Genomic DNA, 21,266 nt, shown 5'->3' with positions numbered 1-21,266 from the left:
CCACCATTATGAGACAAGACACATGCAGGACAACACTTACTAACCTACACACATACTATACTATCCTAAACAAACATATATTTTTTTGGTAATATTTTTTTAAATTATTTTTTTTATTTTTTATTTTTTTATTTTTTCATTTTTTTTTAAACAGGAATCCCAACATTGCCCCCCACCCACCCACACAAAAAGTATAAGATATAAAGAATAAGGACCACCCACCCTCCTCCCTAACACTAACTAAGCTAATGACCTATACTTATCCTATAACTAACCCCCAAAACCCAACTAACAGTATAAAATAGGAAAGAGGTGAGAGGGGAGGGGTAAAAGTTCAGGAGGGCAAAAGTACTACAGATTTGCCCTCCGTAGTGTGCGCCTGATGGAGCGGACCTTCTTTTTCACATAATTCATGTCCTCCCTCCGGTTGTCCACCTTTTCAACCAAGTTGTCCAATTTTCGGGACAATGCCAGGAAGGCAGCTGGGTCGACAGGAAGGTCTGTGCTGGTTTGCGTGCTGGCGGAGGTGGATGTTGTGGCAGGAGTTGTGTGGCCAAGGGACAGTCCTGCTACCACCACACGGCTGGGTCCAGGTCTGGAGGAAGATGCTTGGTCCGTTGCTGGGTCCACTTGGGCAGACCTGGTGGATGTGTTGTCAGTGGTTGTTGGTGGCACTGTAGGGGGAGCCTGTGGTGTGGCCCACCACTCCCCGGAGGCCCGATCTGAATGGTACTTGCGGGCCATCCTCCGATACCCACACTGCACCTGCAGGATGTGCCTGTATCTCATCGCATGGCGCTTAAAATGGTTGCGATCTGCGGCACTCAGGTTTGCAGCTGTGAAGAGAAAAGGCAAATATTTAGCTTTGGATTTGCATTGGGTGGAATACCACAATGGGTCTTTTGTCCATTTCTAGATATGTATTGGTTGCAGAAATTGTCACAACATAGTTCACGGAAAGGCTCAGAGGAAGTACATGTGAAACATGCATACATAAGGGCATGTCACACCTAGCATATCCATGTCTCTACATGATGGATGACATCACCCTAAACTACTCATCCAAATCATACCTAAGGCATTTGACATCATGGCTGCACCTCTTCTGCATACTGACTTCACTACATATGTCATTCTATGTGATAACAATCACACTCCTCACTCAATGGCATTTGGAATTAGTTGTGTGCTAAGATTGAACCCATGCTCCAGAATCAAATGTCAACACTAGGGGCCAGATGTAGGAATTTGGAAAATGCAACTAGCAATTTGCAATGCAGAACGGTGTTTCTGACACCGTCTGCGAGTCGCTATGGGGTCGCTAAGACCCACCTCATGACCATCAATGATGTGGGTTCCAAGTTGCGCCACCTTAGCGACTATGGGCACTCACGGGGATGGAGGCCTGCTGGGAACAGCTGACCTCCATGGACGTGACTGCTTTTAAATAAAGCAGGTTAGTTATCCCCAAGTGTAGGCCGTTTACCTGAAAGGAAGATGAGCTGCAATTAGTAAAAAATCACAACAACTTCAATCTTGGAATATTTCACGGTAATTAGTGGTCCCTTAGACCACTGGCTGTTTTGTACAGGATTATTTCGGTCCACTCACAAATGTGAAGGGTTACAATGGGGACCCCTTCCAGTTAGCAAGTGGGTTACCATCCACTTCAAGTGGATGATAACTGCGATTCACTTTGAAACCACGTACTTGGTTGCAAATGGGATTGACTACCACTGTGAGTTGCAAGTAGGTCTGGAAAACCCCTTTATATTTTGCATTTTGAAAAGCATTTAGCTAATATGTTCATGACCACCAAATACATTTCGGAATACGAAACAGACGTTTGCAACTCACAAACAGAAATTTATGCCATTTGCAACGTGTACACAGTTTGCTACATCTGGCCCTAGGTACTAACTCAAGTCACAAAAGGTGTCAAGTACGTGTAACATACTGGTTGCTACAGTCCTAGGTACCCTGTTTCACAGTAACATCCCAGTCTTTGTGGGTGGTGTGGGAAGAACAACCAACAATCCCATGTTCAATGCACACCCAGGAGTGTATAGAAAGTTCAACAAGTATGTGCCTTCACACACAACACCTATGAAGGGCTAGCAACACGTTGTAGTCAGCCAAACATTGTCACATCCCAGGTCCACAGATGTCAAAATGATATGACTTAGGCCAACATGACATACTATCAGTGAGGCCTGTTTTACAACACACACAGAGGAGGGAGAACACCCATTCTCATGATTCGACAGAACACCTTGGCCATTGCACTAAAGTCACACACACTTCTAGTTCACCTTGTGGAAGTACATGCCCCCGGAAGATCCGACCTACAGTGTACACAGTCGATCCTCAACTAGGAAGAAGCACTTGTCATCAGAGCCATGTGCCTAAACTATCTGGGAGACTGTCAGTCTGATATGCAGACTCAGTTCATGGCAAGTCCCTGACCAAGTCTAACATTGACCATTGTATTCCAAATGAGTCATCCCATTCCCCATTGCCGCACAACTGGAATGACCTACAGCCCCTCAATCTGAGAGATGGCTAGGTATTGCTTTACAGAAACATAAGTCCTATTTGATATCACACTAAAACAACAACAACAATGCCAATGAACTGCGAGCGCATCAAATCATGAATTCTCTTGAACACACAATAATCCATCATGCTTCATTACCCAACAATGTAAAGCATGAAAGGAAGAATATACTCAGACTGGGTGAACTGACAAATAATTTCAGTTACAATGACACTGTGTGAATATGACATGGTGATGATAGACTTTCCCACATGCTCATACTGCATGGATGACTTTGTATTCAACATTATCATTGGATGAGTCTCCTGCTACAGTGACACACCCTACTACACACATGCAGTGGCCAGGACAGTCATGTGTCGTCCAAGTTAACCCTCCATTAGTATGCCCCAACAATAATTTTATCCATACATCTCAGCATGTGCATCCCAGAGAGACATTCCAAAACTGGTTCCATGAGGACTGCATGACCACTCACAATCAAACAGGCTAGGTGGACATGTTCAACACACAGCAACCACACACACATGTGACATATGTGTGGACAACATAACTAACTTCATGTGACGTGAAGGCAACACACATGTATAGCATCATCATGTGTTTCTAATTTTCTGTCTAGCTATGGCGTCTACATATGTAGGTATGTGGTTTCTACATGACTTACTCACTGGCCATTATGACCACTAGAGTACAAATAGAGCCGTTCACGTGTTGCTTGTCTGACACAAATGCAATACTATATTACATACAGCTACAGGCATCTAGTATGCGTTGCAAAAATGAGCCATCGGACTGGTAGCATTGGTCTTCATACACATTCTGCAACAAATACACATTAGGGCACATATGGATACCTTTGTAGCGCATCATTTGCATCATTTTGTGACGCAGAGAGGGGGCTAATTAGCAAAATACAGATAGATGTTGCAATTTGCTGCTGTTATTGCGTGAAAATGTGTTGCAAAAATGGGGATATATGTGTATAAACATGGGCCTAGGTTTCCCTAGCATTACACACAGTCAGCTACTTATTTAGCAGATTGGCTAACAATCATCACATGTTCCCACACAGATTTCTATTATTCCCATGTAATTGATTTGTACTCACCAACATGGCCACCAATCCTGAGTCCCAGGTGGTCCAGCAGGTCCTGTTCCCTGGTGATCAGATCTGCCCAGCAGTGCTTCAATTGATGGACATTTCGCATGCTCCCGTAGACCCGGACCAGGTGATGGCGCACCTTCTCCCACCGGATTTTCCTAGCCTCCGTGAGATACCCCTGTATCACACGGCCCCCAGCCTCCAGCATCAGTGGCAGGAAATGGCTAACTAGCCATATAAACCCCCCCAATTCATCTTCACCCATCCTGGACAGGCAAGGCCTACCTGACATATTGACAGCTAGAAAAATGGATAAATGAAATAAGAAAGTAAAAGTGGGAAATGGGGAAAGGTAAAGGTGTGAAAGAAAATGAAAAATGAGAAAAATAGCCCAACTAACCCCCCAAACTATGCTACCCACAACAGACTCCCACAGACAATACACACAATCACAGGAATAGACAAAACAAGACTAAACAGACAGAGACAATGTTATACAACAAGAATAGATTGACAAAAAGACAAAATACAAGGGACACAGGACACTAAAGCAGTAAAACACAGGACAACACCTTTCACACAACCACACAGTCTAGAAAAATCTGAGACTGCAAAGTGAAAGTGAAAGTTAACTCCCAGTACAGATTTGTAAACAGGATATCCTATTACATCACTTCCTGCATAAAATGGCCGCCGTTTTTATTTTCCCGTTATGCGTCATATTTTCACGCATACACAATTGTGCGTAATTTTTTTTGACGCATTACATTGCACATGATGCCGAGTTAAAAAATATGATATGATTATTAATAATTTTTACTGTACATGAGATGACCAACATATTGTCCATGTTGCGTCAATTTTACCACGCATACATCATGGGCGTCATTTTTTTCCACGTACAGTAGTGCACATGATGCTGAGTCAAAAAAATATGATATGAATATTAATAATTTTTAAGGTACATTAGATGACCAACATATTGTCCATGTTGCGTCAATTTTACCACGCATACATCATGGGCGTCATTTTTTTCCACGTACAGTAGTGCACATGATGCTGAGTCAAAAAAATATGATATGAATATTAATAATTTTTAATGTACATGAGATGACCAACATATTGTCCATGTTGCTTCAATTTTACCACGCATACATCATGGGCGTCATTTTTTGCCACGTACAGTAGTGCACATGATGCTGAGTCAAAAAAATTTATTATGTAAATTATACTTTGATGGCTAAATATGTGACACTTTTGGATACATTTATATTTGACTCTGCATTCTGTGCACTCATGTATGTGAACAAATTATGACGCCCATGCTGTATGCGTAGAATTTGGAGCATATTTATCCTTATGTCTTCATGTTTTTAACTTTGGAAAGGTGATTTGTCATGGTCAAACGGTGCTATGTGATACACATTTGTGTTTGGATATGACACATGTCCATTGTTGTATGTATAGAAGGCATTCACACTGTAATGTTTCGGATACGCTAACTAATGTATTGACCATATTTGTAAACATTTTTGGGGTAATTGCTGATGGCTATTTTGAAATGATGGATGGGATACCATGATGTATTCCTTCTCCAAAATGTGTCCACAATTATGATGGTGATGCTTTTATCTGTAGTCCTAACAGGGAGTGCAATAGTCACTTACAGTTTTTATGGGGCTAACCATGTCCCATTATGATTTAGTGTTTCTGATTTGTGTTGGACTTTTGACATGTAGCCCACACATGTGCCTTATGCATGTGTTTAGTTCACAAGTACAACATTCTTGTATGTTTTGGGGGCGGTAGAGGTGGACTTACGCCCCCAGCACCCTAGGATTTGACCATCCAGAATAGCTACTGTATCCATGGAGTATATTTCTTATATCATGGCAAACCTGCAGCAGCAGGCTAATGTAAGGCCATATGGTATGAATGACTGTTGACCATTCATTCATCTCATTAGCCCATTTGACGTTTGCAGTAATGATGAATTGGAGCAAACTTACATACCATTTTCCAATGACTATGTTTGCAAGACTCTCAGCGTTCCCGATGTGATAATGAGGATAATTTTGTTGTTGTCTATGTCCCTTTCTGCATAAACTGGTTTAGTGGCATGTTACATTCTTCCTGCTAGGTTCAAACTGGGACACAACTGTGATGGTCTACTTTCAAATATTAGGTTGATTGTATGACATGTGTGTACATGTGTGTTGGAATGTGGATCCACCATCACCTGTCTGGGTGTATGTTGTCACTGTGACTTCAAGGTCTCCTCCTGAGTTAGTGGCAGCTGATGTTGTTCCAATTGTGTATTGGTCATATCACACACTTGAGAGAAGCCATTGATGACATGGTCACGTACACATGGATGGTCCCACCCTGTCTCTGAACACGTGTGATGTGACTTTCAAATGATCTCAAATTTTGGGCTGGATGAGAGACTGTTTCAGGTGTTTGGATCCGGCATGTGTAATTGCCACATTTGTACTCCTGTTGGGCTCTGTGTATGGTAATGTATCATGTCACATCCTACCCTCTGTGCCTACAGATGTGATGTTTATTTTTGTTGTGATGACTGTTATAGCATTCTTGCTCAATGAGACGACATTCTTCTTCAGCAATTTCAAAATAAAGGTGGTCAGAAATGCATAGGCCAAAGCATGATCTGGTGTTGGTTATCTGTGTTTATTTACAAGTGTGGAATACAAGTTATTATAAGAAATTATGAAAAAAAATTATTGACAAGCTGTTGGCGCCTACGCACTCCTGCTGCCGTGTTAGGTTGTTCCCCCTCCTGTTGCAGGCCAGCATCCTCCTCTTCGTCATCCTCAGGCATGTCTGGGTCTGGTTCAAGGAGGGGAATGTTCCTTTTTACACAAATATTGTGTAATATGGCACAAGTGAGTATGATCTTACAGACCATCTCTGGGGAATAGAGTAGGCTACCGCCAGTTATGTCAAGACAGCGGAACCTTGACTTTAGGATCCCAAAGGTCCGCTCCACAATGCTGCGTGTCCTCTTGTGGGCGTCATTGTATGCCCGCTCAGCAGCAGTATTTGGGTTCCCTTATGGTGTCATTATCTAAGGCTGGATGCCATACCCCTGATCAGCTGAAAGAGAAACACAGAATGGTATCAATTAGATGTAGGAGGCACTGTTGTACGTATCTTTGATGGCAGTAGTTGTGTTGTGTTGTCTGTGACTATTTTGTGTACTAATGTGACAACCTATGGTTGTTGGTGAAAACTTTTGCATTGATTTTTTTTCCTTGGCTGAGCAAGTGTTTGTTGGCTAACTGTTTGTCAGCTGGATGTATTGGTTTCTCCAGTACAGTGTGCCCTCCCTTGCATTGTGACTTGTGATACAGGTGTCCGTGTGTCCTCACTGGGGGTGTGATGATAGTTCCATGTAGAGTTGAAACATGAAAGTGTATTAGAAACGTTCATATGAACATACCCAGGCCATCCCATACCTTTAAACTTATGCATTGTATTAGTGTACAGGTTATTGTGAGACTTCCAATTTGCAAGGTGACATTTAGGCAACCACAGTCATTAATGTCTTCACACTAAGCTGTAGAGTAAATTCCAATGTGTGAGAGGTTCAATGGTGACTTGTGAAACATGGCTAGTGATGTGAGTACCTCAGTGTGTTCCTGGCTAGGTGTTGCTATTGTGGTGTATGTGTTGTTTATCCTAGAGGGTTTCTGAGCAGTGTGTATATGAGTTAGATTTTTGTCCTTACCAACAAGTAGTCCATTGCCATACCGTCCATCCTGGAAGTGTTGGTTGATGGTGGAGTGACGGAAGATGAATGCGTCTTGTACACTCACAGGATATTTAGCCACAATGTTGCTGATCAGTCCTTGGTGATCGACTATGGCATGCACGTTGATTGAATGTGTGTGCTTCCTGTTGCGGTAGAGGTGTTCTGTTGCAGCAGGTGGCACAAGGCGTACGTGTGTGCAGTCGATTGCACCAAGGACGTGCGGGAAGCCACTGATGGCGTAGAACCCCTGTTTTGTGTCCTGCTGCATCTGCAGTGTGTTAGGGAAGCAGATGTGGCGGGGTGTCAGGCGAATGATGGCATCCAGTACTTTAGGCAGGAATGCGGAGAAAGATGGTTGTGATATTCCACCAACCAGGGCACCAGTTGTCTGAAACGAGCCACTTGCCAGCAGGTGAAGTACGGCTAGCAGCTTTGTCTCTGTTGGGATAGTGCGGGAGTCACTAAAGTGGGGGCCAACTGCTGTTCAATATTTGTCAGCAGCTGCTGAATGGCCTGCCAGTTCAACCGGTACCTCTGGATGATGTCTCGTTCCCTGAGGCCATGCAGGGTTGTTCTTGGGCGGAATATCCTCTCCTGCCTTCTGCGCTGTCTTTGGGGTCCCTGCTGTTGTTGTTGTAGCTGCTGTTGTTGCTGCAGGGCTCTGCGTCTACGTGCACGCTGAAGAAAAAGCACCTCCATGTCTCCCTGTTGCTGCTCTGCTGCTCTGTTGTTTGTTCTGTGTGTTCTGATTAAGTACAGGTGTGTTTGCCCCATTTTAACGCCTGCCCTGACCCAGGCGTTAAAATTTCACGATATTCGTGCTTTGCGCAATTTTTTTGCGCCACCTGCCGCGCGGGAGTCATTTTTGCCCGGAAGCATAAATACGACGCACCGCTGTGTGCGTATGTGTTTGGACGGGAACGCCTACCCTGCATGTCATTAACGGAGGGCGGGGTGCCGCTTCCAGAAACTGACGCATATTGCGCCATTTTCCTTGTGCGCCGGATCGGGCGTCAGGGTTTAAATATGGGGCAACGTTTGCGCTGAATGTGCGTCAAACGTTTTGACGCACATTCGGCGCAAACGGAGTATAAATATGCCCCCAAATGTGTGAATAATTAATGGTGTCAATTATTAAGTCTCACCTCAATAAATCATACAGTCTCGGGGAAGAGGATCAAGGATTTGATAAATAGATGGGAAAGTTGATTTAGGGAAAGGGTGACTACACAAACAATATTTATCTGGGCAACAATCAGCAGCCTATTGTGGGAGGATTAGAAAGGAATGAGTGTGACATAGTTAACCTAAATCCATTGCAAACAGTCCACCAGCCCCAGAGAGATCCAAGTTATGATATATCTATATGTTCTGTCACTTAGGTTGAAAAATAGTAAATACAAATAATGTTGGAGGGAAGCGAACACACGCAGTTTAAAAAAAAGATTATTAAAAGAATAATTACGCTGTATTGCATTGGGTGGCATATCTGCATTCTTTTTTTATTTCCCTGTCAATCTTGAGCACCTGCCTGGCTGAAGCAGTCTGATAAGGTAACCAGAAGTGTTTTGGTGCTTTTGCCTTTTGTGCAGGAGAAGGGAAGGCCTGTAGATTGTAAATAAAAAATGAATATCATGATAATGTAGACTCAAGAAGAAGGATAGAATGGAATGCAACTTTCATGAGGAGTAGATTACCAAGAACACTCAGAAGAAACAGAGCAAGAGCATATCAACACCCCCCCTCCCAACCACATAGTTTCCAATTTGAGCAAGCCAGCTCACACATGCAGCAGCATTGCACTTCCCAAATCAAGCAATCAATGCACCTATCACCAATCCACAGAGATGAGTAGGCAACTTGGAGTCATCATCCCTGTTGATTTCCATGATGGTGATAACTTCCTTCTTCTGGCAGTTGTTGAAGTTGTTAATTCATGCTCTGAGTCCTTCCAACATCCTCCTGACTCTGATTAAACATTATGTCCAACTCCATACCGACTCCTCCAGAGAGTCCCAGTCTCCTGTTGCAATTAAAAAAGAGTAACATGTAGCACAATGCGGTATTGAACATCAAGAGAAACGGTGAATTGTTTTTTTTGTGTAGACTAGATTTGTGTTTGGTAGCAAAATGGACTGATCAATTTTTGAGGAGTATGAACCAGAAAATAAAGCAATGTGAAACAAAACAAACAAAAAGTGTCAAAGAGAAAAGAAAAAAAAACACCATCAGGAAAAAAAATGATCACCAAATAGGCCACCAACTTTGTAAATCAATCACAAACACAATCAAGCATAATAATTAAAGTTAAACAATAAGCACCCACTCTCACTATGTGCCACCACATGTATCATGTCAACATTGAAATAAGAATCACTCATATCACTCATTGGTGCGTAGCATTACTTACCTGTTCCATTCAATCACAGTTGTACATTGCTGATCCTCTTTGATTCTCAAAACAAAATACACATTGGCTAGTAAGTTGTAAATCTAACATCTAGGGCAGTTCTGCTAAGGAATAAAAGAAAGCAATAGGCACGGAAGGGAGGCAGGCATTGTTTCTCCAATGTCCTAGAAGCGATTTGGAGGGGGGAGGTCTTCACTGCACACTAGTCCACCTCCAATCCGGCCATGTCTAAAATAAAACAGTAACAATTAATTAGTCAATGAGACACAACCAAAACAAAATAATGATGTTCACCAAGCTAACTATATCTTTTTTTTTTCCCAAAAGCAGTTAATCGATAGAAAGTTCTATGGTGGCCCATGTCTATTCATTAATCAGGGAAGTAGAGTTTGTGCTCAAACTCAGGTGGTTCACCCAGAAGTTGGTCAGCCAACACACTACCATGACCTGAGTCTGCCGAATCACCCTCATCCTATTCCTGTTGTACTTCAGGTATACTGTAATTAGGGAGTAAAAAGTGCTGATTAATTTTGATCATGGTCAATCTCTCAAATTTTCGGGGTGAAACAGTGGTCCTCACTGTGACAACTGTACCAGTTGCACTGAACACATGTGCAACCGACACACTGGCTACAGGGCAAGCCAGACACTTTGGGCCATATTTATACTTTTTGACACAAAACTGCACCAACGCAGTTTTGCGTCACAAAGTTTAACGCCAGCTGGCACAATTTCTTCACGCCACCCGGGCATCAAATTTATACTTTGATGTTCCATGGCACAAACCACTGGTTAGAGTCATTTTTTTTTACTCTAACCATTGCGCCACGTCGTAAAGAAAAACAATGTTAACACAGCGAAAATGACTTTAATCCAGTTTACGATGTCTCAAACTTGATATGCTCCATTTTTCCCTGCAAAAGCATCAAAAAGTGGCACAAACACAGCAAAATGTGCTAAGGAGCCCCAAAATGGATCCCAAAAGCTATGAGAGACCCCAGTAAGACTCCAACCGACCAGGAACCAGCCAGGAGGACCCAAACAAGACCCAGGAGAGAGAGAAGAAGAAAAGGAAGTGTTGGTTCAGTGCAGAGGAGCAGGAAATACTGGTGAAAGAGGGGACGGAACACCAGCATCAACTTTTTGTCATCTCAAAATTGCCAATTTGGAGGAGAGAGGCAGTTTGGCAACAAATTGTCGACACGATCAACAGTGTGACAGAAGTACGGAGAACAGTCACTGAGTGCAAGAAACACTGGCATGACTTCAAGCACAAGACCAAGGAAAAGATGGCAAAGAACAGGAAGGCAGCACTGCAGACTGGAGGTGGGAGTCCAGCACCACAGGAGGCCCTGGACCAGATGGAGGAGATGGTGGTAGCCATCATCCCATAGGAGATCGTCTCAGGGATTCCAGGACTGGACAGTGCAGACGACCAGGAAACCACACAGATGCAGGGTAAGTTGCATGGGGACAAAACTGCCTAAATGTTAACTGTAAACAAGGGGGGAACATACCTACTACACAATACATGTCAGCCATGAAAATCAGGTAGTGGAAAGGGCAAAGGGGCATGGCACCGGTGCATGGGCTGTGCAGGGGAAACCAGGGGCATAGCACAACACATCACCAACAACATTTGCATGGGGGTACTCTGCCATGCCAAGGATGTTGGAAAGGCAAAGCCAGCCCAGGAGGGTAGGGTACAACGTAAAACTGGCCTGCTGTCACACAACAGCTGATATTGTGGCTACATGAACTAGGGCTCAATTTCCAGTCTCTGTCCATATCCACAACTGCTATTTACCATTGACAACAGTTGCCACTACCACCTGTGCTGTGTGTGCAGGTCAAGTAGCTAATGGCAGTTACGTGTCCATGGATCAAACATACCCAAAATAGACGGTTCAGGATGACGATGTTATCAATCCCCTGTAATTCCTAACAAAGTGCAAATCCTGTCAAATGCTCATGTCTATAGGCGCTATAAACATCAGGTATTGTTACTAACATTATGAAGTACACAGCAGTAATGTCACATCCATGCTGCACATTTCAGGGGCTTCCCTTTGCATATGTTACAATAGATGCAATGTCACCTTGCAACATCCCAACTGTCATACTGCTAAGACAACACCATTGAGGGGGAGGACATAAGTGTCTAGCTAGTTAAACACACCTGCACCGTCATAAGAGGAAATGGAACACTGCCAGGACCATCCATGCAATCCAATGTAGCACACATTCCTCAACATCAACATTACACACTACCAATGCTGACACCTGTATAGTGCCATGCTAATGCTATACATAGTATGTGCTAGATCTCAGCAACATATAGGTGTATGTGAAATATCCAAGACTGGGTCAGTTCAATATTGTTAAGGGTGGTGCAAGAGGCATCAGAACTCCCACAGCTATTGCAAGGCCTCACCATGCTTATGGAAGTAAACGGAGGGTTGAGTAGTACAAGAAGGTGGCAACATACAATTTGGACAGAACCTATACCTAGAGGATGTGACACAGACAATTCCCCGAACTGCCCACACTACATGTGACATGCAGGTGGGGCATAGGCCTGTGAGAATGCTAATATTAATGATAGGAACAATGAACAGGAACCAAGATTACAATGTTCCACTAATAGGAAGTCAGTAACGTCACATTACAGCTGCCACAACACAGACACACTAATTGTACAATATCTCATTGCAGAGGACAATGGCTCTCCTGGGGATATGCCTGTCCTGGACTTCCTTGATGACATGGATGACGAGCTGACAAACATTAGCCAGCAGACCCTCCAAGATGTCCTTGGAACCCTCCAGACCCCACCTTCAGTCGCAAGGAGGTGTACAGAAACAGCAGCCATCACAGAGGACCCGTCCACCACCCCAATAGTATGACTTGCCAGCTCCAAACCAGCTGAGGACTCTGAGGACACTGGTACCACCTTTGAGAGGACAGTAGTGGGAGTACAGCAGGAGCTGGCCAAGGAGGTCTGGGTGGAGATGCAAAATATGGCAGCCAGCCTTGAGGGTTTGCACATGTGCATGATGTCATCTGCAGAACAGGCAGCAGCCATGCAAGCGCTACCATCCCTCCTGCAAGGACTACAACAATGTGTAAAGGAATTCACCACAGCAGTTAGGGAATTGCCACAACACCTGGCATCCCAAACCTTTCACTGCATGCACAAATGCAATCATGATCCCCTCAGGGCCGACCTAGCTGTCTACCACAGTGATGTAGCTGCCCTACTCAAGAACCAGCAGCTCCTCCTTGCTGCAGTAATGCCCTTAATAGCCCCACAGTTGGCAGCTACCGCAAATTCTGACTCCACACGTTCAGACACTGAAGTGTGTGTTGCCCCTTCAAACCCACCAACACCAAGGGCAGAGAAAACGACACACACATCAGAAGATGAAGACGTGGAACAGATCACCTTTACCCGTAGGAGTACCCGGTAGCTCCAGTCCATGCCACATGGCCACTGATATCCTAGGTCCTGTGCTTGTTAACATGCCAGTCTTGCTACAGTTGGTCACATGCAGTGTTCTCCAGCACACTGTTTACCTTGACACTATGCTCTGTAATTGTCTCTCAATACCTCATTCTCAATTCATGTTCCTCTGCACTGTATGACACTTCATCCAGGCATGTCCAATGATATGTCCCATTGCACTTGTGTTGCATCACAATAGAAGGTGTCACACTAATGGACTCACAATCTTGGACTATATAAATATTGCACTACAGCACCTTAAAATAAATAGCACTTACACAACCACTTTGTCTCTGTGTAATGTGACACATCAACTGAGTAGGAGATTAGTGATGTATATCACATGTCAATGGCCATAGAATGTTAATACAACAGTGTTGAAATAATTTGGGCTGATAACTATGCACTGGGGTATGGATTTTATCATCATCTGTGCTTCCTTAGGCTTATTTCTGAAGTGAAATGAAAACAAACAGTATAATGCTGTATAGAACAGAAAAAGTCAGCGTCAAAGTATATATAAGCTGATACTCAATGTGGCCAACATTCCCTTCAAGACAATCTTTATGTATGTGACATCTGACTATAAACTTTCATCACACACACACACCATACAGCAGGAATGGATGTGTACGAGTGTATGGACAAATATGTAACCTGGGAGTACAATGTATAGGTGTGAGTTATGTATACAGAACTACATAAGATTATAACATCACTCAGCTTATCAGGGTTCACATGAACATCAGGCTGCAGGCAGACGTCTCACAGTGCCCAAAATTCACATTTCAGGACTCAATGACAGATTTAAGAACACATCCAACCTTCACAACACATTGGGAACCATAGTAACCTTGAGTGGTGGGTGTAATGGATGGCAGATGCATAGAGAAGTAGCTTTGGTGTAGCTGCCAATATGACAGCTCATTTGGAATTGTGAATAACTATGTCAATAATGGGATTCTGATGCACAATGGAACAGAAATGCATAAATTGACACTGTACACCCATGCCAAGGCCCTGATCCCCAAGCATATGACACATACTGTAAAGGAGTACCTAACACTTTATTTCACAGTAATGAAGGAAACTTAAACTAGGGGAAATACCTTAACTAACCTAACCTATCCTATCCTAACTACATATTACCCACAACTGGCCCTAACTACCCTAAGCTAAACTTACTTATCACATTTACCTAAACACTCTAAACATCAACCCCCCTTATATGACAGGACAGATGTAGGACAACATATACTAACCTAAACATATACTAACTTATCCTAAACAAATATTTTTTGGGGGGTATTTTTGTTATAATTGTTTTAATTTTTTTGTATTTCTTTTTATATACACTTAAACCCCAACATCATCCCAACCACAAAAATACATGTAATAATATAACCCCCTCCACCCCAACCCACTTATACTAACTAAACTAACAGCCTACTCCAACCTAACACTAAGCCCCCTAAACCCACTAAATATAAGAACGAGGAAAGAGGAGGGAGGGGAGGGAATCGTGGGTGAGGATCCATTAATTTCATCTTGGCCCTCTGCAGGATTTTTTTGATACCCCTCAGCCTCCTGCTATTGCAGGACACCTCCTGCTACAGCCTGTCCATCCTGCCCAACATTATTTGCATGTCAAGTTTAAGTGTTTGTATGTCCTGATTGTCTATCACAGCAGCTGGGGTTGTTTGTGTTCCACTTGTCGATGCCATTGCTGGTGCCAGTGCCGTGGTTGGAGGGGGAGGTGCAAGAGGTGCTGCTTGTGGGCCTGGAGCAGATGAGATTGAGGGACCTGCTTCAATGGCTGGCATCCTTTGGACGACTGTGGTCTGAGCTATAGTGGAGGTGGTGGCTGTTGTGGGCAAGGCTGGCCTGCCTTGGGCAAATGCCCTCCAGATCCCTGTGGCTTTCTCATGGCGATAATTGCATGCCATATTGCGGAACCCACCCTCCACATCTAATATGTGGCAGTAACGCATTACCCGCCTCTGAAATTCCCTGATCTAATGGGCATTCATGTTGGCAGCTGTAAAAATAGAGAAAGCCAAACATTAGTGACATCATTGTGTGATACATCTACAGATGATATTCTAACACTTCCTCAAAAATAGCACATACAGTCCAAATCACAGTGCAGATGATAGAATGTCCCTGAGGAATAACGTCACGCAGCCTACACATCTACTATCTAACAGCACAGCAATGCACAACAAGGTGTGTACCTAATTAAATGATCTGTGCATCTTTGTACTGCTATTAGTCACATAACAAATGCTGCAAGTACTCCACATGTGTCAGGCCAACTAATGACTATCTTCTGGATGACAATCAAGGCCCACAAGATCTGTGATTTGTAAATAGAACTGCCTGGACGGTATGCATTTGCTAATTATGAGGGGGCATTGTAGGTTGGAACACATTAATGTTTGAATTACATGGCTGTCTTCTACACTGGGACCCTCACACCTAAGTACACATATTTCCTATCCCTAACTCTGTGCCTCGGTGGGGTGGACATGCAACACATACTTTGAAACATCAAGGACAGCCAGGAAGCTTTGGACAGCTATCCATGGATTTAGTCAGTCCACCACAGGTAAGGAGGGCTGCCAACTAGGATTGACCCAAACATTGGACAATCACATCCACATTTATTTTTCTAATTGTGGACAATTGTGAACATCATTAGATCTCCCTGATACCTTTTCAAAAACAAGCACATTGATGCAAGCACCCATCTGGCCTCGACCTGCATGCACGCCTATGACATTTCACTCAAGTGCCACATAAATGGAGCACAACATGTGGAGCTAGATGCTGCTAGGAAGTCAAACATACAGTCCTACATGTTCATTACTTAACAGGGATGCTCAAGTCTCTTGGTAAGACTTCAGCATCACTGGTCTGTGTGAATCAGGGTATGACTTGCTGACTAAATCATGAAACTGGCCACCTCCAAATTAATCATTGGCATACATGTAGCAGAAAATCACCATGTTCACCTGCCCATGCCTATAGCAAGGCACTTGACTCCCAATATATGACTCTCTGCCACAGAATGTCCAACTCAAACATGGAACAAAATGTCAACCTCCAGTCAAGTCACATATCAGATCATGTGCCAGCACAACATACCTTGCAATGAGAGTAACACACAGGAGTCAATCACACAACAGATGCAAACAGAACACAGAACAGACATATTAACACTTACTGGATATGTCTGGGTCTGCAAACCGAGCCACTTCACCAATTGTATATGGGGCAGGTCCACCTGTAAAACATGGAAGGGTGAAATGTGCTCAGTGTCTGCTCCCTGTACAAAACTTGAATCAACAAATTACTGTGTGACATTTTATATGATAGTGCAGAACATCAGGCATGTAGATACCCCAACAGACATACTACTGCAAACATGCATTGACACTGTCACTCCAGTGAGTGATAGACACACATATGCACACATGCCCTGGCCCTAACAATCATGTGGTGCCAAACATGATTACTCAATTTTGTGCTTAATTATTTCTAGAGGGCACTCCATTCCATCAATTGTTATTATGAGAGACATGCAAAGCCACATTCCTGGTGCACTGCAATACCAGTGACTTAGGTGTTGTGGCTTGTGCATCAAGGGACACTGAGTTACCGTGTGATGCTCATGTGGGTTGAGTTTTGCTCAGGGATTATTGTGCTTTCAATGGTCCATTATATGTGTGCCTGTGTTGTATATAGGTTACAAATGCCACATTGGCAGCATACCCAAAGCCGTATATGCCCCCTATGACACCATGATGGCAAGGATCCTGTGTGTTATTTGATGACAATGTTATGCTAAATTGGAATTGGCCTTATATCTAAATCAAAACAACAAAAACATATATGCTGACAGTGTCTAATTTGATCATCCGTGGCAGAATGCGTGGGCACAGGTATAGTCATTGCACCTGAAATGTGTTCCTCTGGGCCCTGTGTACCTATATCAAGTATTGTAGATCACAGTTTGTCACATTCATTATCTTACAATTGCCAAGTTGGGTGATCTGTGGTTATACAATTGAACTGACACTGTCCGCTAATTAAAACATGGTTTAGCAAATGTCCTACTTCTGAAATCTTGATGAGGTAGGTCTCTATTTGTAAGCCCCTTGGGAATGGCGGCACTCACAGGAATGCTGGCCTGCTGATCTTAGCATACCACCATGTCTGTGATAGCCTTCATACTGAGAAGTTAATAATTGTACATATGCTGCACTAGATCAGCAGGGGTGTACCAAACATAAACTAGCAAACTATTTTGTCGCTTTAAGTGTATGATGGAAGTAGTCAGTGGTCCCTTGCACAACATTGTGCAAATAAATAATTTGTGACCATGCATTCGTTCAGGGATCCCATGATGACCCATTAACTTAAACGGACACAGATGGCAAATGCACCAGCTCTGTACCAGCATTTGTGCCCAAGGCAAGAATGTTGTTGGGCCATGCTACTCAATGATAGTGTTTCTACGTCTACTCCGAAAAGCCACAAGATGAACCTTTTTTAGTGTTACTGCAATCTGGTAGCATCGGGGCACAATTACATTTGCCCATGTGAAAGATTATCTGTCCAGATGTAAACACACAGAAATAATGAACTTAGGGCCAGATGTTCTTTTTGTTATGTGTAGCATTTGCTTCATTTGTTTACGCTACAGCTATGGAAAGTAGCACAAAATATTTAGATATTATCAAGTGTGCATTACTTTGGCATCTATAATTAATTTAAATGCTGCACAAACCAAGTCGAAATATCAGCCTAAGATATTACCAGAGGTTCGGAAGATCTTTGTACGTATGGCCATGAATACTGTTCAGACATGTATTGAAGAATGTGGGGACTACATTGGTTCCTTGCATTATCATGTGAAAGACATCTCATTCCTGGTACACTCACAGGCTATGAATAATACTTTTGTTTGTGCATTACCATCATCTATTGACATCAACGCGGCACTAATTTACAAGATAAAGATGTCTTTTGTAAGTTTGTGCAGCTTTTGCGTCAACAAATGACGGTAATCTGTAGCAAAAATTGTATAAATCAGGGACACTATTCAGCTTGCATTCAACATGTCCACAAACATTGTATGCATCATGTCACAAAATCTGCTACTGTCACTACAGAGCATTTTACTGTACACATTAGTCTAATGTGTACTCAACAGCAGGGTCACCAATCACCACACCCAGGTAGTCCAGCAGGTCCTGCTCTCGGGCCACCAGGTCAGCCCAGCAATGTTTCAGTTGGTGGTCATTGCTCTGGCTGTTGAACAGTTTTCTTAGGTGGAACTGCACCTTTGACCCCCTGAGCCTCCTAGTCTCCATGTGATACCCCTGTATCACCCTGCCACCAGCCTCCAATAACAGGGGAGAAAGAGGCACACCAGCCACACAAAAGCCCCCAGCTCCTCCCCACTCATTCTCCCCAGACGTGGCATTCCCAACATCTAAACAATAATAAGGATAGGAAAGGGCAAAGTCGGAATAACAGGGAAAGGAGGTATGGAAAGGAAACTTAAAGAACCCACAAACAGCCCAACAATACCCCAACTACCAATACCCACTAACACACTCCCAACAGTACAAAGACAAATCTATTCTAAAAAAAAATGACAAAAACACACTTACACTGGTTTACACAGACGCTTGCAAAAACAACAGATGACAATGGCAATAGCACACAGGAGACAATAGCACAATATTCACAGACACAACTCTATACACAGCCACACAGGCTAGAAGACTCATAGACTGCAAAGTGAAAGTGAAAGTACAGCCACTGTAACATTTCAGTAAACAGGATATCCTATTACATCACTTCATGTCTCAAATGCGATCCGTTTTTATTAAAATGCGTGAAATGTTATGACGCTTACGGGCTTTGCGTCAATATTTTTGAACGCATATGCTTAAAAATTCCCCCCGCATTCAAGGATCAATACATTTTTAATGGATAACCGATTTCATGGGAGTCAGTGTTGGAATTAGCGCTAGGGACCAATCAATGTATTATGGGTGTGAGCGTAATTTTTTAACACAATGCGTCATATTTTGATGCATATGCATCTTTTTTTACGCTTTTGCGTCAAAAAATCTGTCTATAACTGTGTTAGTGTCATTTTTCTTTTTTTAACATACATGAAGACTATCACTATACAAAGAAGGGTGTTATGACCTGCTGTGTGTGTTCTAGTGTTCGGGCACATGTGGCAGACCACACTACTGTGGACCATAATACTCATGTTGTTTTGCCAGATTAGGTCTCTTAACTGACGCAACAGCAACACAAACTTTTGGAATAAAATTGGCATTTCCTAGTTTGAGCAGGTGTTGCTTCAATAGAGGATAGCAAGGCTACACAACTAAACAAATAGACTCATAGCCTGTGTGTTGAAGTCTGTGAATTGGCAATTTCAATTGTTGTTGCACCTCTGTGTAAATGTCACAAGAAGTGTTTTTCATAATGTGCATGTATGAATGTGTTGTAATTGTGTATAACCATCAGATGCCATTCATTGAGGTACACTAGTCATGATATGTGTTTGTTATATCTGTCGAGTCTTATGCTGTGTGAACGTCCCTACTTAGGGGACAAAACATCTCCCATGACAAACTATACACAGGATAGATAGAGGACGGTTGATAATGGCAATGTCAGAAATGTAACCCATCACATTTAATGAAATGTTGGATACCACTTCATGGTCACTTATGTGTATACTACCCATGAGTCAGGCATTTGAACATACTATGTAGGCACATTGTTTGTGACACGGAGTCTCAAATCCAATCCAAAATGTTTTTGTACACCACAGTTTGAGTCTGGTACATGGCCTACGCTTCTTCTGTGGCTGTGGAGGACCAGCAAACCATGCTGCATGTGTTCACATATTTCCAGTGGTTCATTGCACAAAGGTGTCCAGTTCAAGTATGTGGCCATGTGTACCCAGTGTCAGTATTGGCCTCCATGTTTTCATAGTTACGTGCAGGTCTAGTCATGAGTCTGTGGAGCCATTCCCTCAATTAGCAGAGTATCCTTCAAAGCAGATTTGACCTAAAGCCAAAGATCAACTAACGACTCACATGGTGATAGTCCAGCTATGGCACTGCAGAAATTTGATAAGACTGACTAAAGGGCAACCTTGGTTTGCTCAAAAAACTTTATGAATGAGTAATAGGTAACAGGCAGCTTTCATCACAACATGTGTACACAGGGTCGTCTTGAAAATTCCCACTGCAACAGGGAACATCTGTGGCTCTGTGTTAATTAATCTCATAGCTAGTCACCACGCAAGCACCATCAAAAGGTGGCAGCAGAAGTGAATCTGTGTCTGGACCATCAAGGCACAAACATGTTTTGTCCTCACATACACATTGACAAGCCTTGTTTGTTGTGTCCAAGGGTAGGTCGCTCCCCCTGCCGCTGCAGCTCCTCCAGGTTCCTGAGACCTACCTCGCAGTAAGTACCCCCCACCTCCCAGCCCCTCGCCCTGCCCCACGCTACTCAGACTCTCTCTTGCTCCTGCTTCTTTTCTTCCTCTCTGTTCTTCCTCCTCGCTCCTCTTCTGTAATCTTCTTCTGAACTCTTCTTTTCCCCGTCTTCTCTCTTCATCTGCGTGATTCTCAGCCTCTCCTTTCGCCTCTCTTCTTCTTCATCTTCTTCTGTGGCCTTCTGCCTTCTGTTCTTCGTCTTCTGTATCTTCTTCTGTGATCTTCTGTCTTCTGCTTCTTCGTCCTCTGTCTTCTGTCTTCTGTTCTTCTGGTCTTCTGTCTTCTGTTCTTCTGCTTTCTTCGTCCTCCGTCTTCTGTTCTTCCCGCGCCTGCCCTCCTGCTCCTGTCTCATCTCCCTCCCTCACTCGCC

This window comes from Pleurodeles waltl, chromosome 8 (assembly GCF_031143425.1).
Source record: "Pleurodeles waltl isolate 20211129_DDA chromosome 8, aPleWal1.hap1.20221129, whole genome shotgun sequence".
Taxonomy (NCBI): Eukaryota; Metazoa; Chordata; class Amphibia; order Caudata; family Salamandridae; genus Pleurodeles; species Pleurodeles waltl.
This window is presented reverse-complemented; position numbering follows the sequence as displayed.